Below are 18,560 nucleotides of genomic sequence, written 5' to 3'. Positions count from 1 at the left end.
GCTATATCGTTTGGTTAACAAAGCCTGATCGAGTTGACCCGCGCGTCTCTGGATGGGTCAGAGCATCATTTCTCGAAGTCTAGAGCTTGAGAAGGGGCCCAGGGTATGGGAGGGAGAAAGGACGCTTCTATCAGATACAAATGTAAAGCTGCTAAATGACTGAAGCCACAGGTGGCTGGGTTGGCCGCGGGCGGAAAAGGAGTCTCCTCTTTCTTCCTGGAGCTCTTGCTAAGTGGTCACAGCGTCAGTGCAGAAGTTAACCTCAGCGGCCCAAAGTGCGGTTTAATGAAATGGTTTTCCGCTAGTGGTGTGGCCGCAGTGCTGTTCCTAGGAACCTATTTAATTCCCCTTAACAATACTTCCGGCCTTTTTCTGGACCTCATTGGCTCGGAATTATATTTGCCTTCTGCGATCAGCAGGTTTGTCTCCGCCACCGCTGTCCAAACGCACTGCCCCCGGGTTGCCACTGGCCTAGACCAGACGGGACCCGGGGCGGGGGCGGGGGACGGTGCCGGCGCCGCCGGCCCGCGCTGGGCCTCCGGCCGTGGGTGGGGACCCTGGCGGGGCTCCTCGGGGTGCGGGAGGCGGGAGCGAGACGACTCCGGCTGCAAATGGTCAAGCCGCGTGCAGGTGGCGTTCCCGCCTGGCGGCCTCCGGGCAGCCCCTGAGAGCCGCTCGGGCCCGCAGAGGCCGAGGTTTGGGGACTTGCTGGCCCGCGCGCCGGTCGCCCTGGGGCCTTGGGAACTGGGAAATGAGCGCGCCGAAGCGGTGGCGGCCTCGCTGCTTTCAGTTTTCATTGAAGCTGCTGGTTACTGTTTAACATCCCCACCCACGTTTCAGTTTGTTTAGTAAATCGATCGGACTGTACGAGTCAGGCCTGTGCCTTGCCGCCATTGAGCAAAGCTCATATTCTCCCAGCATATGGTCTAAAGTCTCTTGCTAGGGATCGGGAAAAACAAACAAACAAACAAACAACATCCTCAAGCCTCCGCTCCCCGATCGCCCAGCCCCACCCCCACCTTCCACCCCCACCTCCCACCTCCGAGCCCTCCGCCGACTTCCCAGGCTCGGAAAAGTGCGGCACAGGACAGCGCTGCCGGGGCGGGCGGGGGCCCTGCGGCGGCTGCTGGCGATGCTGCGGCGGCCGCGCGGCTGACGGCGACGCGGGAGCTCCGGGAGCCGCTCCGCGCAGGTAAGTTTCCCGGCCGCGCCCCGCGCCCGGGGCCGCGCGGGAGGAGTCTGCGTCCCCCTCAGGCGGCTGAAGGAGGGGCGCCCGCCCGGCAGGGGCTGAGCTTCAGGACCCCCAGGCCAGGCAGGGTTGAAAGCAGACACCTCGAGGCCTCCCGCAGCCTGCGCTGGAGGGCAGAAGAAAGGGCTGCAGGAGAGGCGGCGGGGGGCATGCGCAAAGCTTTCGCCCAGGAAAAGTAAAGTAAAAGTTGGATTTGTTCGGGAGAGAAAGCTTTGGTGTGTGTCGGCGGGTCACGTGGTGGCCGGGTCTCTGGGGGCTTTGGTGAAGTGTTTCTGTGGCCTGGGGCAAGGCTGGGGCGTCTGGATAGCTCTGGACAGCAGAGGTTCGTGGGGAGGGGCTTGGTCCTGGAGCATCACCCCAAGGCTTTGCTCCAGTCTCAGCTTCTGTCGCTTCTCTCGTAGATACACTTTGGGAGTGGGCATCGTCTGGTTATACTGCTCGGGGAGACCTATGAATATAATATGTTCATTCATATATATATATATCAAGTACATATATACATACACATATATCATTCTCTTTAAACCATTTTAGCTTCCTTTGGGAAGAAATGTCCTTTGGAAGTTGTTAAAACAGTGTGCCAGTTAAGCCATTCCATGTCTAACGGGAATAAGGCAGCACGTGACAAGATCTTTGAATTGAGTATAAAATGTGCTTCATACCTGATATGCTGTGTTTCTAAAGCTTGCTCAAAACAGAGGACCCCTGTCTACCATGCAAACCATCTTCAGTAAACTTCCATTTCAAGGGCTAGAGTGTGCGGAATATAGCAGCTCTAAAATTAACGGGATGTCCAGAAAACTAAACACCTTATTGATAGCAGCATTTCCTATTTTTGTTTTGTTGCTTTCTCTAGCTTTTCCATTCATTTTACATGTATCTTCTCTTTCTTCATCATTAAAACATTCTTCCCCTCCAGCTATCACCATTGTTCCATGCTAATCCTGCTGTCCCCACCCTCTCACTACATTTCCCTCTATTTTCCTCGTCTGTGGACGCTCTCAGTCAAGCCACATGGTGTATTTACTGCGCGTTTGAAGTCAGTGGCCAAGTAGAGTTGGGCTCCTCTCTGGTACCATTTGGGGGAGGGTGGGGGAGAGGGAGGTGACAGTGGTGGTAAAGACTGGTTTTTCACTTTTCAAAGTGGAGTGGAAATTGAGAGCCATTTGTTCTCTTCTTCTCATTCCTCCTGAGCTCCGTTTACAGGCCTACAAATATGGAATTTTTCTCAACATGCTTTATGAAGGTAGTACAATCTTTTTACTAAATAAAGTGTGTCTATTAAGACCTCATAAGCACTTTATTCTGCAATTATGATTATAAGCATATAGGACACCACAAGTTAATTTTGAGGATTGCTAAGATTTTTTTTAATACCCGCATGCAAATAAGTATTTATTTTTGAGTTCCCTGTTTCTTTTGAAACTTCTTGTTATCTCTATGAATTCCAAAAGCAACTTGAAAATTATAGCAAAATATAAAGTGAACCCCTTTCTCTATTCCACTCCGCATGTGTACCCGCCATGGATGGTTGCGTTTATGTCCCTTCGTGTGTAGAACCACAGGAATTTTTCTTTCATTATTTCAAAAACTTGAATAATGCTTCATAGCAGATCAGTGTTTCAAAATTTATTTTTCACTTAATGGTTTTGAAAAATTTCTCTGTCAATATGTGAAGATTCCTTTTTTGATGTGTCTGCACAATATAGCCAGCCGATATCCCCCAGAATCTTCACTTGAATTTTCCAATTTCTTACTATTACAATCAGTGAGTCAGTGAATATCTGTGTACATTATCCTTGCGAGAGTACTACAGAAGATTTATTCTGAGAAAAGAATTGCTGGTTCCAGGGGGATGTTCTCTTTGAATTTGATAGACATTGTAAAGAGAGTCTTCCTGAGTACCCACAGGATATTTACCCTGCTCTTGCTAACAGTGGATAATAATGATGTGTTTCGAATGTTGCCCGTCTGATTGTTGAAAATTGATTTCTTATTATTGGAGTTTAATATCTGGAAATGGGTGTGGCCTGGTGGCACAGCTGTTAAGTGCCCACGTTCCGCTTCGGTGGCCCGGGTTCGCAGGTTCAGATCCCGGGTGCGGACATGGCACCGCTTGGCAAAAGCCATGCTGTGGTAGGCGTCCCACGTATAAAGTAGAGGAAGATGGGCATGGATGTTAGCTCAGGGCCAGCCTTCCTCAGCAAAAAGAGGAGGATTGGCAGCAGATGTTAGCACAGGGCTAATCTTCCTCAAAAAAAAAAAAAAAAACCAAAGAAAAAATATCTGGAAATTATATAAACCAGTCTTGAAACATCTGATTTGAAGAGTTTGAGAATTTCGCATAAGAAATATATTGAAGTGGAAAGAAAATTAAATGCATTTCAAAATACTGTCTTATTTTGAGCTTATAAAAGCTGTCACTGCATTAGTTACTCTCTATCCATTTACTGAATGGCTAGAGATACTGACGCATGATAAGTGAGAATTTCTATATTGCAAATAAGTGACAGTGGTGTGCCTAGTAGTTGCTATTGTGATTTTAATGTTAACAATACATATATTTTAGCTAATCCTCGCTGAATCCTGAATATGTCCTACGTACTGTCGTAAACCATTTATATGTACTGTTTCTTTTAGATTCTTTAAGTAAATTTGTATACTTCATACTAATATTTTCCCCGTTTCAGATGGGAAAGTGAAGTGGACAGAAATTTAAGAACTTGACTAAGGTCACACATCTACGGGGATAAATCTGGGGATTCAAATCCAGGCACTGTGGCTCTAGGCCATGAGCGTAACCATAGCTGTTCCACGTGGTCATGGGCTGCTCACTGCACAGGGGTGCCCAGCTGAGGGGGAAGCGAGGACTGAAACCTTGACCCGACCCCACAGGTCAAGCCATGAACCTTTGCTCTTGTCTGGGTGTTCCCCGGGGAAGGCACTTTTTAGGTCGCAAAACGCCCGTAAGGGCTAGTAGCACCTCTGCTCCTGCTGTATCGGGAGCTACATGTGTACATATTGGGTTGTTTATTTAAGTACCTTTGGAACTCAGTACTATCTTGCCCGTTCATTATGGGTACACCTTAAAGAACGCATCTGCCTATACTTCCTGCCTTGTATTTAATATATGATTACACAATAGCCGTCTACGTGGGAGAATTAGCGCATAGCCTCTGTTGTTGTGTTGCTGTGAAAACCTTTGGTTTTATCAAGACGGTTTTCTGGAGAATGCATGGGTTCATCTTTTTTCTTTTTTACTTGATTCTCTTAACACTTTGGGGATGTGAAGGTCTTTGAGGATGACGAGCTCATGGCGCATAAGCCAAGAGAGAAGGCTTTGTTATCACATAGGGAGGTTTATATGCCTGCCCAGCTATTTACTAAAAGGGGAACACAGGGGGACTTGGGTGAATTAACCTCTTTGAGGCCCAGTGTCTCCATTTTTGAAGTGCATCTAATTATAATACCCATGGCATAGGATTGGGATGATGATTATGTATGTTAACGTGAAAACAATGCCTGGCATATAGTGAGCACCACCTGATACGCATTGTTGTTGTGACAGAATGAGATAATGCATCTAAAACACTGCTTGATTTATAGTAAGTTCTTCATAAGTGTCACTTGTTTTTATTGACCCTATCTCTAGATAAATTATATTTACATACACAAATTGCAAAAGACTTCAAGAGACTATGGACCCCTCGAGACCCTGCCAAGCCCTTGAATAGGCCTCGGAGATGCATTGATGAATAAGATAGACATAGCCCCTGACTTCATGGAGCTTTTAGCTAAGTAGTGTAGACAAGGATCGCCCTGAATATAGTCCAATGGTTAGAACATGGGCTTTGGAATTGTTAAAACCTGTGTGTAAACCTTAGTTCTGCCCTTTGCCAGCTGTGTATCCTTGAGCAAGCTGCTTAATGTTTCTGTGCCTCGGTTTAAAAAGTTATAAAATGAGAGTAACAGTCCTTGCTCTCAAAGTATATGTGGATTAATTCCTGTATTATTTAAATCAAGCGTTTTATTTGTTGATTGTTTGATGCTTTCTTGGCATACTATTTCACTATAGAAGAACCACATTTATATCTGATAGCAGAAAGTCAACACAGACATCTAGGCCATCTCATTTAAAAGTATCAGCTGATAACATCATCTAGGCTTAGTAATTTAGTGCTTTTTAATATTTGGAATCTGTGAGTATTGTTCCTCTAGGCTTGCATACTGTCTTGTGCTTTGCTTGTGCTCTTGGCTTACTGAAGATTACAGAATCTGTCCCATTTTTTTTTTTTTTTGCATCATCTTGTTTTAGGCGTTAATGGCTATAGGTTGCAAATAAGGTTAATATATATTAATTTAGCGAGAATTAAGGTATACACACATTACTAGGTGCCTGGAATACAAAGATGAATAAAGCGGTGTCCCTACGCTCAAACACAAATAATCCACTTGGAAGACAAACACATGTAACTGTCTGTGACTTAAGGTGATAACCACGCCATTAGTACAATAGATAGAAATACCGTGGAAAACGGAAGCACAAAGGACACGTTGAGCTTGACTGGCCTGGAGAGATTTCATGGAGGAGTTAATGACTTTATGATGAGAACTTACTGAGTAGAGAAGAACCTGAAAAGTGTTTGGGGCAGAGGGAATTGCATTTAGAGTAGGTGGGATGGCAAAAGATGAAGTGAGCGGAGCTGGCCCCGGGGCCGAGTGGTTAAGTTCGTGTGCTCCGCTGCAGGCGGCCCAATGTTTCGTTGGTTCGAATCCTGGGCGCGGACATGGCACTGTTCATCAAACCACGCTGAGGCAGCGTCCCACATGCCACAACTAGAAGGACCCACAACGAAGAATATACAACTATGTACTGGGGGGCTTTGGGGAGAAAAAGGAAAAAAAAAAAAAAAGATGAAGTGAGCAAGCAACGCTGGGCCAGGTTCTGACAGTCTTCAATGTGGGTGATAAAGATTTGAGCTCCATCCTGCAGGCAATGGGGAGCCATCAAAAGTCTGTAAGTAGGTTGGGTTTTGAAAACTCTCTCTCTTTTTTTTCCTTAAGATTAACGGGCAACATTTTGGAGGATGGATTAAAGAGGGAGAGACAAGAGAGGGGAATAGTAGGACGCTTTCACAATGGTCCAGTGGCAATGAAGATGGGAAGACCATGGGATAGAATCTAGAGATGCTTTGGAGATCTTTAGACTGAATTTAGGAACTGTAGAATACGGAAGGTGAGGGAATGCGAGGGATTGAATCCGACTACAAGTCCATATTTTTTAGGATTGTCCAGGAAACTTTGATTTGACCATGGCCACTATGGATTTATAGTTTTTTAACACTTATATCCGTAGAAGTTGTTCATGGTTTAAAACTTAGCTTGTATGGCGAAACCAAACCTTATTTGGTCATTTGAGTGAGGATGTGGGGTACTTAGGTAGACTATTGTGTCCCTAATTTGGACTGATTTTCAGCTAGGTAATTGTTATTTCTAACCTGGATTTTTTTGCAACAAGCTACTGTTCTCCTTTCATAGTCTTACTGATCTCTGGTCAGTTCCCCAATAGCAATTAGAGTGATGTAGAGAAAACAAATCTAATCATTGTCTTTTATCCTCAGTTTAAAACAATTTGTTAACTTCTGAATGACCTTAACGTGATGTCCAAGTGTCTTTGTATCGCTAGACCCCGTGTGACTTGGTCCATGAACTTCGTCTCTCTCTTCTTGAGATCCCTTACATTAGACTTCAGCTGGGCTAAATCTCTTTTAGTTCCTCAAGTGCACCATGCTGTGTGTCTTCAAAAGTGCTGTTTCTGTTGTTTGTAACACTCTCAGCTACCATCGCCGTCATTTTTCCCTCACCGTTCTAGCCAACTTCTACCTATTTTGTGAGCCTTTGCTGAAATACCAGCTTCACAGTCTTTCCTGACCTCTTGACCCAATATACCAATTTTTAATTTTAATTTTAATTTATTATTTTTTTTGAGGAAGATTAGCCCTGAGCTAACATCTGCCACCAATCCTCCTCTTTTTTGCTGAGGAGGACTGGCCCTGAGCTAATATCTGTGCCCATCTTCCTCTACTTTATATGTGGGATGTCTGCCACAGCATGGCTTGACAAGCGTTGCGTAGGTCCACACTCAGGATCCGAACCGGCGAATCCTGGACTGCCAAAGTGGGATGTGCAAACTTAATTGCTGTGCCACTGGCTGGCCCCCACCAATATACCAATTTAATTGTATCTTGTTCTTTCCCTGTCATGATACCCACCAACTTCATCACATGTTGTGGTTGCGTGTTTGGTGGTCATTCTCCCAGGCTTGACTGTTAGACCTCTGAGGGGAGGAACTGTGTTATTCTTGCCCACTTCTTTAGTTGGGCACTCAGTTGAAGTATAATGAGTATGTGTTCACTGAATGAATGAGTAGCGTTAATGGAGGAGGAAGGTGAAATGCAATAATAGAATTAAAACATTTGTTGAGAACCTAATTTTCAAGCGCTACATTCTATATTGGGCATTAAGCAACGACTAGAAACAATTCTCTCCTATGCTTTTCAAGTCTGGTTGGGGATATGAAGAAAGAATTATTACTCACTGTGATAAATATAGACGACGAGTACTAGAGAAGGGCTATAGAAACCTAGCAGAAGGCCCACTGACGTTTCCTGGAGTGGGTTACACAGGAGATGACATATGACTCTAAGTCAAGAGGGATATAATTTATTGATAGTGAGATACAATTACATTGAGATAATTATATCGATATAAATTACGTTGAGTAAAATCTGTCCCTTTTAAGCATACACTTCAATGAGTTTTGACAAATGTATACAGTTGTGTGTTACTACTCCCACAATGCAGACATAGGGCAGTTCTGCACCCTTCCAACACACAAATTCCCTTATGCCCTTTAGCAGTAGCCCCCCCACCTCCTCAGGAGACCACTGATGTGATGTCTGTCTCTAGTGTTGCCTTTTCCAGGAAAATATGTAAATAGAATCATTTAGCATGTAGCCTTTTGTGTTTTGTGTCTGTTTTATATTTAGCACAATAATTTGGAGATTCAGCCATCTTGTTGTGTGTATTAGTACCTTACTCCTTTAAAAAAAACATTTATGAGGTACAATTCATGTATAATGAACTGCACGTATTTAAACTGCACAATTAAAAAGTTTTGACAGATGTATATACCCATGAAACAATCACCACAATAAAGATAGTGAGTGTAACCAACGCCCCTAGAAGTTTCTTCAAGCTCCTTTGAAAACTCTACCTCCTCCTCTTCTCTGAAATAACCACGGATCTACTTTCTGCCCCTGAAGATGAATTTGCATTTCCTAGAATTTTATATCCATGGCATCATACAGTATTGCATTTTTTTGTGTCGCTTCTTTTACTTACCGTAATTATTTTGAGATTCACTCATTTTGTTGCATCTATCAATTCTTTTTTTTTTTTTTTTGGTGAATAGCATGACATTGTGTGGATAAGCCACAATTTGTTTATTCATTGACCTGTTGATGAATATTTGGATTGTTTCCAGTTTGGGACTTTTACAGATTAAGCTGCTGTGAACATTCTTGCACGAACTCTTTGTGTAGACATATGCTGTCATTTGCTTTATATAATTACCTAGGAGTATAATGGCTGGATCATATGGAAGAACGTGTCATACTGGTTTCCAGAGTAATTGTACCATTTTCTGTTCCATCAGTAGTGTTGGAGAGTTCTAGTTTTTTCATATCCTTACCAACACTTGGTATGGCCAGTCTTTTAATTTTAGACATTCTAAAAGGTATGTGATGAGATCTCATTGTGGTTCTAATTTGCATTTCCCTAATGACTAATGAGTCTGAGCTTGTTTTCATGAGTTTATGTACCATGCATGTATTTTGTTTGGTGAAGTTTTTGTTTAAAATCTGTGTGTCTTCTCCTACCTTTTAAAAATTCAGTTGTTTGTCTTCTCATTGAGTTGAGTTGTCAGAGTTCTGTATATATTATAGATACAAGTCCTTCATCAGATATAGGTTTTTAAAACATTATCTCCCCATCTGAATCTATTCTTGTATAAGGAGTATCATTTGACCACGAGAAAAGAGAGTAGTAGATTTTAGTCATAAATAGGAAGAGACTGTGCAAATGACAAAGAAAGTTGGTTTTGTGGTTTTGTGAGTCCCCAACGAGTGGTAAAATAGAAAAAGGTGGTGGAAAGTGTGTTTACAAAAGTAGAAAAACGCCTGAAAATAGAGACATTTTTGTGTCATGCTATGGAATTTAGACTTTTTTTGTGAGTACTAACATTAATAAATATCAATACAATAACAATATTGATACTAACAATTGAGCTTTACCGTTTATAGAATTTTTTCATGTGCACAGTTTATAGTGTTTTCCCCTACGTTATTTTATTTAAGTCCTGTGACAAACACAGGAAGACGCTGAGACTTGGAGGCCAGCGTAGTCGATATCAAATAGGGGTTTTTGGATTTTGAACCAATGTCTCTTTAGCTAGTGTGTGGGTGTGTTTGTGTATGTGTGTAAGCTTAATGTGTGAGGAAAGCGTGACAATTGGATTGGCCTGTAACCAGTAGGGCAAGGGACAGTATCCTGCTGAGAGCTCTGGTAGATGGTACAGTAGGCCCTGATAAAGGCTGGGGAATATAGTACTTTGCAAATGACAGTTCACAGTTACATAGAATGGTTCACAAAAATTCCAAAATCTCAAAGGCTTTTGTAGATTCTGTGAATTTTCTTTTCGTTGTCCTTTATTCATAAATTGATTCTAGGTGAATAAAGTAAAATTCTATGTATTTATTAGTTAATTTGCTAAGGGAAAAAACATAGTTTGACCAACTTCTTTATTTTTTTAACTTTTTTAGTTTCTCATGGGACGTTCAAAGATAATGGGAAGTTTTCAAAGATAATCCTTGGGTTCAATATATTCTTTATCCATTGTTCTGCCAGGGCGCTGACTTCTTTCCCCATATCACTGACATATACCACTTGTACCTCAGGTCAGCGTCAGAAATGTGAAAAATATTACGTGCTGAACAGGCTCAAAATTTAGGAATTCTCTTCCTTCCTTCCTTCCTTCTTTCTTTTTTTCAGTTTGAATTTTTGAAATTTCCTCCGTTTTTGCAAATTTCATCCATTTTTAACTCCCATGTGTTCTTTTCATAGCAAAGAAATAAGGCAATTGTAATCCAGAGTAATTGAAATAATCATACTCTTAAGTGAGGGATTTTTCTATATCAAAATACTAAAAACGTGAAAATCAGTTAATAATTACTTGTGTCTGTTGTGTCCATGCACATTACTGTATCTTACTTGTATATCTTTTATGTAATCATTTCTAAATCACTTGAAGAACTGCTCAAATATGGTGCAGATTTAGCATGGGCTCTGCCATTTTCTCACAGATTAACCTGGAATGCCAGGGCGTCTTTTAAAACATATGTGCAAAGTTGCCCTCGTCAGGTTTATATTCCTTAGATAGTTTGGGGCAATGGAAAGAGCGTGCAGGCTTTGGAGTTCAAAGATTTGATTCAGACCTATAGGACTTTGGGCATATAGGCCAACTGACGGAGCCCCGCCTTATTCATGCCCAGGGCAGTGAGTTGTGAGCCGGAAAGACGGCTTCTAAAGTGTTCAGCCTACAGTCTGGCACAAGGGAAATGCACTTAACAAATATGGAGATTGCTCGCTATTTTGGGTCCTCTTTATATTAAGTTAATAATATTTCCATTTATTTCTCCCTATTTCTGTGGATTTTATATGTAGGTATATAGAAATATTTACATACACACATATATATATATACACACACACCCTACATCTATTACTATCCTTAACTACTATGACTAGTTAACAATTATTAAGCATTTTCTCTGTGCTGGACGCTAAGAGATTCACAGAAATCATTTAATCCTTATGCTAACTCTATAAGGTACAAACGATTGTTGTCACCTTTATGCAGATGAGGAAACTGAGGCAGCGAGGTTAAATACCCAGCTGAGACTACACAGCTAGAAAGTGTAAGCTTTAGGTGTGAACCAAGGCTGTTCGACTCCAGAGCTCATACAATCTCCTCTTCTAACTTTCATACCTAAGGTGTTATGGAATTAATCTCATCTCAGTTTTCACAGTATCTTTTAAAGCTAAAAATGAAATAAAGTAATTTTATGTTCCTCATTTTTTTGTGTCCCGTCAGTTATTTGTATGAAGCATGTGAATGATTTCACTGGACTCATTTGAGCATTGATTATTAAAATAACTTATCTGATATTTCATGTATAGACAAACAATATGGTAGATTGACTCCTGAGACGGGTTAGAATAGATCGTAAAACACTGAACTGGAGCTTTTTTTTTTTTTTTTAAAAGATTTTATTTTTTTCCTTTTTCTCCCCAAAGCCCCCCGGTACATAGTTGTATATTCTTCGTTGTGGCATGTGGGACCCTGCCTCAGCGTGGCTTGATGAGCAGTGCCATGTCCGCGCCCAGGATTCGAACCAATGAAACACTGGGCCGCCTGCAGCGGAGCGCGCGAACTTAACCACTCAGCCACCGGGCCAGTCCCTGGAGCTTTTAATTGAAAGTAGTTTATTAAGTCAGGGAAAAAATCATAATAGTCACATGTTTGATGAAATAAAACCTGATGCTTATGGTATTGATTTTAAGAATTTTTATCTAGGGCCAGCTCCGGTGGCCTACTGGTTAAGTTCAGCACACTTCATTTCGGTGGCCCAGGTTTGGTTCCTGGGCATGGACCTACACTGCTCTGCTAGCAGTCATGCTGTGCTGGCAGTCCACATACTAAAAAATAGAGAAAGACTAGCACAGGTATTAGCTCAGGGTAAATCTTCTTCAGGGAAAAAAAAAATCTAGTTTTGCACAATGCATTGAAATATTTTGAATATTCAGTTGATTATAAATGTATGTACATTACTATCTTCTCCTCAGGAGTCATGGATAAGTATTAGTTGGAAAAGTATCTTAATTAGTGATTGTTTAATAATGAAACTTTTTCGGAAACTCAGCTTACAATTTAAAACGCTTGAGGTGTTTTAAAAGATGACTTTCCTTTCTTAGTTTACTTCTTTCTGGGCAAAGAATCCTGCTCCCTGAAATTGTCCTCATTATGAACACATTAAACAGGAAATGTAAGTGTATTTATATCTAGCATACATAGTATATATCGAAATACTTTCCATTACCACGTGGCTTATGGATTTTAATGGTCATATTTTTCTTCTATTTATGAGTGGATTCCCAGAAAGTTAAAACTTATACAACTTGCAAAGTAATTATCTAAGTAGAGAGTATTTTTGATATATGTTCTCACACTGCCTTAAACACTTAAATTGTAACGGAGAACAAGTAATAGCATGTTGTTCTTTTATTTAAGCCCAGATAATTTTGAATAACATTGTGGTTTTCTACCTACATAAGGCACGTATTTTTCTTATAAGTGAGTTGAAAACTTGACTTTTTGTTTTGTGAAACTGAACTGATAACTTGTGTATCTGAAACAAGCAGCTAAGATAAAAATATACCCTTTGTTAAAAAGGGTTATAATTCAATTAGGCAAGAGTGTTTGAGTGAGTATTATGTGCAAAACATAGTGGCTTAAGTGATGCACAGAATAAACAGGATCCCTAGAGTTTAGGAACTTGCAAACTAGTTGGGAAATGAATGCAAAGTAATTCTCATTCTAGTTGGTTTATGGTAAGTGTTGTAATATACTTATCACTTATTCTGGGAAACTGATATACATATATATACATGTGTTCATATATGCATGTGTTTGTGTATATATATTATTTACACACAAATAATATACATAAATATTATACATCTGTATATGCACACACATATATACATATTTGTATTTGTATTCTAAATATGAGATGCTTCATTCCAAGTGTAATTGAACTAAATCAAAGAGCTTAAGCATTCTTAATTGTTTCCTGTATTTTCCATTATCTGTCACAGTGTCTTTCTTATAGTTAAACATTATTCCTTGAACAATTTGTCAGTTTAAAAGAAAAAGCAAAGGAGGGTCACTATCAAAACTAGTCAAGCTAATTTTGAAAGCAGAAGAAAATGGGAGCAAAATGTGGGAAATTAAGTCAATCTAGAATTATATAAGTCCATTTCTATAAAAATATATACACCAAAGAGATTGCATAGCTTCTCTTTTTAGTACAGTGTATTCCAGATATAGGCAAAGCAGGCAGAACTTATCTCAAAAATACTTTTTTTTTTCTACCTGAAGAAAAAGAATGAATAAAATATTTTGTTTGGTGTTCTAGTTTGCTGTGGCTGCCATAACAAAATACCACAGACTGAGTGTCTTAAACAACAGAAATTTATTTTCTCACAGTTCTGGAGGCTAGAAGTCCAAGATCAAGGTGTTGGCAGGTTTGGTTTCTCCTGAGCTTTCTCTTTGGCTTGTAGATGGCCTGTCTCCGTGTGTCTTCACATGGTTGCTCTTTGTGAGCGTCTGTAGTCTCCTCTCCTCTTATAAGGACACCAATTGTATTAGGCAAGGGCCCACCCATATGACCTCATTTTACCTTCATTACTCTTTAAAGGCTCTATCTCCAACAACAGTCATATTCTGAAGTACTAGGAATTAGGACTTCAACATACGAAGTTCGGGGTAGAAGGGCACAATTCCGCTCATAACTGCAGGGTAACCATAAAGTGATTAAGTCTTATTACAATCTCATGTGTTCAAATCTTCCTTATGTTCATACACATATTTGTTTTAGACTATCAGTTAAATCAACTCAGTCCAAACCAAAACCATTTATGTTCACCTCTTCAGAGCCTCCGTCTCTCTTAACACTCACCCCCATCCCCACCTCCGTCATTGTTGGCTTAACGCGTCCTCCCTTTTCACCAGTCTTTCTGGCTAGGACAAATGGCAAAAATTGATATGCCTTGGGGATACCATCTGGAGTCACTGAATAATACATAAAAAGGAGAATCTTCATGAATAATCTAGAGATAAGTGTGTTATCTAAAAAAATTACTTCTTCTGTCTGCTGCATGTGTACATACTACTCTTTAGCAATCCTGGCCTTTGAGGAAATGATGCAGCATTTTGAGTAAGTAGCAGGAGAGGGATGTGCTTAGGTATGTCTGTGTCACTGAAACTACCAAGAGTTAAAGAGCAATGCCAAATTCCATTGAACTCCAAAGTAGGGCAGATGCTGAGTTTGCATTTTGGAGAAACATTTTAAGTATGTCTTTCAGATTTTTACTCTCTACTGGATCCAAGGCCTCATATAGACATATACGCGTCTCCTTAATTTATAAGCATTTGAGTTTAGGTAACAAGTGTTGAATTTACACTGGAATATAGACACTAATTCTGAGACTGCTAAACTGTGTATCTCTTGGATTAATGAGAAAGAGATGTACAGGAAAACACCATTCATGCTGATAGCAAATGAGCCAAGATGTCAGACCAGTTCTGAGGGACGCTATCCATGGCCACATCCTTTCTTCGCTGGTGGAGAGAGAGAAACAAACACACAATGCCTTTAAGGGACAAAGGGCAGTTGCTGCATTTGAAGTTATGCATTAAACAGATTGTTTCAGAGTTTCTCAGGTAGAATCCCAACAATTCAGATTGCAGTAAAAGCTCCATGATACACTCGCACAAACACTTTAATTTTACTAACAATGTAATTGCAAATCATGGGTGTTTGGAACAATGTACTCTTTCAGGTGAGTCTGTTTTAAAATTGTGAAAGATTAGTTGTATTGTGTCTTCAGCCCTCTTGCAATAAATGTCTTAGGAACAGTGGTTCATTGATTTAGAGAAAATGATCAGTCCTGGTATGGTGTAGTGTGTGTAAAGCATCTAAGACAGAGAATTAGACAGTAGACCGAGCCACTGAGTGACCCTTGACAAGTTATTTAACTTCTTTGTGCTTTAATTTGCCCATCTCTAATCTAGGATAATACTGCCTACTTTCATAGGGTTCTTGAGAATCTTAAATTGGACAGCATTTATGAGACACCACCCAGCATCATTTTTTGGTACTTGGCAGTTGCTTAATAATTGAAAAGATCCTTTCTTTTCTTCTCCATGATTTTTAATTTCCTTTTATGATATGGAAAATAGATATTTTAAGAAACCCTCTCACTTTTTTCTTTAACCAAAAGCCAGGAGTTGTCCTTATCTCTGTCTTTTTTTTTTATACACCGATCTAATTTGTCAGTGGATTAGAGATCCTCCAGTATTACCTCCAAATGAGTCTTGAGTCTTCCGCTCATCCTCACCTCTACTGCTGCCACGCCATCCAAGCCACAGTAATTGCCTGTCTCGACAACTGCAGCCATCTCTCAACTGTTCTCTCACTTTCCACATTGTTCCCTTCAAGGATGATCATCTTAAATCATAAATAAGCACATGTCATCCCCATGCTTAAGCCCATCCAATTGGTTTCCTATTGTACCAAGAAAAAGTCCAGACTCCATTGTGGCCTCTGGGGCCTTTGATGTGCTGGCCTTCCACTGTCTCGCTGACTCTTACCTCTTGCAATTCTCCTTTACCTCTTGGTTCTAACTACATCCAGGTTTTGTCAGTTCCCTATAAAAGCCAAGTTATTTTTCATCATAGTGCCTTTTTCCTTTGCATTCCATACTCCATCCAAACATACCCCCACTTCCCAAACAAAAACGTCACATGACTATCTTCATCCTTCAGTCCTCAGGTTAAATGTCACTTCCACAGAGAGGGTTTCTGGAACTTTCCTCTGATTTGTAAGTGCTCCTTCTTCTGTGTTTATTGTTGACTGGAGATAATCATATGGCCCAGCTGGCTAGGAAGTCTCAGAAGCAGAAGCTGGGGGGACATTGTAAAAAGGGATAAAACAAGAAGCCAGGAGAGCAAGAGAAGAAAGGGAATTAGGATACTAAATATTTAATAAAGTAAAAAGAAAGTGACACATTCATTATTCTGCATATCTTGAAAACTTATATTTCATGACTTAATTGTTTTGTTTGGATTAAGATATAATTATTGCTAACTGCTAATTTAGGACTGTAGAGCAGGGCTCTGAAATAGAAACATAACGCAACCCCTCAGGTACTTTTTTAAAGTTTTCACGTAGCCACATTGAAAGTAAACAGAAACAAGGGAAAGTCATTTTAATAATCTATTTTATTTCACCCAATAGATCCCAAATATAATCTTTTCAACATAAAATCAGTATAAACAGAAAAACTATTAATGAGCTAGTTTACACTGTTTTTCATCATAAGCCTTTGAAATGTGGCGTATTTTTTACACTCGCAGTGCATCTCAGCTCCCACTAGTTACGTTCAAGTGCCTAGCACATGTGGCTAGCGGCTACCTTGTGGGTCAGCGCAGATCTAAAGGCTATTCAAACAGGATTCAATCTATACCACTCTTTCATCATCTGGGAGGATTTTTTATTTAATTTTGTGACAGTCTAACTTTGAATTAGTTTTTTAGATTAGATACATCAAGTTTTTATATTCAGAGATTTTTAATAAATTTGTGGGAAAAATATGGCCTCACATTTATGAAGACGAAAAACCTGTCTCTTTGCTCTTAATAGTGTTTGAAGATAAGTGGGGTCGACAGGGGTTAGTTTACATCGGAGAGTTGATGGTGCTGCTGGACTTTCTGCCACTTGGAAGATTTAGTTGTGGGGCAATTTATATGGAAATGGCGTATGCAAGTGATTCTCGAAGTTGATTGGCATCAGACTTACCCGGAGAGCTAGTGATCACCCAGAGATTTGGTTTCAGTAGGTCTAGGGTAGGGCTGGGAATCTGCATTTCCAGTGCGCTTCCGGGTGCTACTGCTGCAAATTGGCACAAGTCACTTCAAGCACAGGGTTTGTCCAGATTGCCCTGAGCAACACTTTTCATTTCTTCAGATGGCGTGTGATGCAGACCCTGGAAACCACTATTTTTGCTGGTTTATTTGTCGGGGTGGGGAGGTGGGGGGGGTCTATGGAGGAGGACATCTATCCATTCGTTGTAGTGTTGTATTCCATTTGGAGAAAAGAGGAACAAAAGAACCTTATTGGGAGGAAAGAGAACTAAATAACACATTTCAGAATAGGAAATCGTTAGAGAAACGTCACTGAGATCAGGGAGCAATACAAACTCTCTGGTGACTCTTCTTTATATTTCACTTCTTTTGCTTTGAGGAGTGTGGAACAATGTCTGTATTCTAGGTCCGGATGACAGACTTACCGAAGCAATAAGAGCTCTGTTGAATATTCATCCAAAAGTCTAATATTACCCCCACTGTGACATACCTGTATTTCTAGTCATTATAATTATCCACTAAGTTCCAAATCTTAAAAGTAGCTTTGGGGTGCATGTGGAAATAAATACCATTGTTTAGATGAAAAGGTAATGCTCATACAGCTACTGTATCACGTTGAATTTTTACAAAGCAGCCACTGTGTGAATCAGGCCTCAGTGGATAGTAGGTAAAAGTAATAAATTTCCGAGTGACGAGAAAAGTCATTATCAAACTAAATATAACTTTGGTAAAGCCATGAATTTGAAAGACTTTTTAAAAGGTTAAATTTGGGAAAGAAATCAAGTGAAATTAATCTTTCCTCTTTATTTTCTCTGCAAGTTTTAATTTTCTGTTGAATTGTCTAAAATTTATTGAGCACTTATTATTGGCAGCGTTGCTCTAAATGCTTGACCTGTGTTAACTCATTTAGTCCTCATAACAACACAAAAGCTTTACTGTTACTCTTCATTGTTACTGTTCTTATCTTACAGATAAGGTTACACAGCCAGGTAGCAGCAGGATGGTATTCTGGAGTGCTTCACTGCAGCATTATAGTCTCTTCTCTGGGATTCACCTCCTTAATTTGTTCTTTTGAGGCATGATCCTCTCTGCCTTGATCTCCTCCTGTTCTACACATTTATACCCAACTACGCATCCCTTTGAATTTTTTTCCTTTCGCATAATTCAGGACCTTGTCTTCCCCCATGTCTCCTCCATGCCATTCACCTTATCAGAAAGTAGAATCCTTCTTTTTTGTCCTTATCTGCCCTTTAGTAACATTTTGCATGAATTAGTTCTTGAAACTCTCAATATATTCCTACCTGGTCTTAATTAGCAGAGCAGAATTATGACAACACTCAAAGAGTTTTTTAAAATGAAAATCAAATCACCCATCATTCAGCACCCACACAGTTCCTTTTTGCACATTTCTGTCCAGTCTCTTATATATGTGTGTCTGTGGGCGGACATATGTTTCATGTTTATTCACCAGGAGTAGTTTGTATT

General features: G+C 40.3%; 1 protein-coding gene across 2 annotated transcripts in view; it reads left to right on the top strand.

Moving 5' to 3' along the window:
• The first annotated feature begins 864 nt into the window (after positions 1–864).
• HNF4G (hepatocyte nuclear factor 4 gamma) overlaps positions 865–18,560 on the top strand; it is a 115,134-nt gene continuing 97,438 nt past the window's right edge. The window contains exon 1 of one of the 2 annotated variants that reach the window (XM_070481018.1): positions 865–1,192. The gene's annotated coding sequence lies outside the window, so the exon portion shown is untranslated. The remainder of the gene's footprint in view (positions 1,193–18,560) is intronic. The other variant, XM_044765901.2, reaches the window with a different exon arrangement.

Source organism: Equus asinus, chromosome 12 (genome assembly GCF_041296235.1).
Source record: "Equus asinus isolate D_3611 breed Donkey chromosome 12, EquAss-T2T_v2, whole genome shotgun sequence".
NCBI classification, from domain to species: Eukaryota; Metazoa; Chordata; class Mammalia; order Perissodactyla; family Equidae; genus Equus; species Equus asinus.
This window is presented reverse-complemented; position numbering and strand designations above follow the sequence as displayed.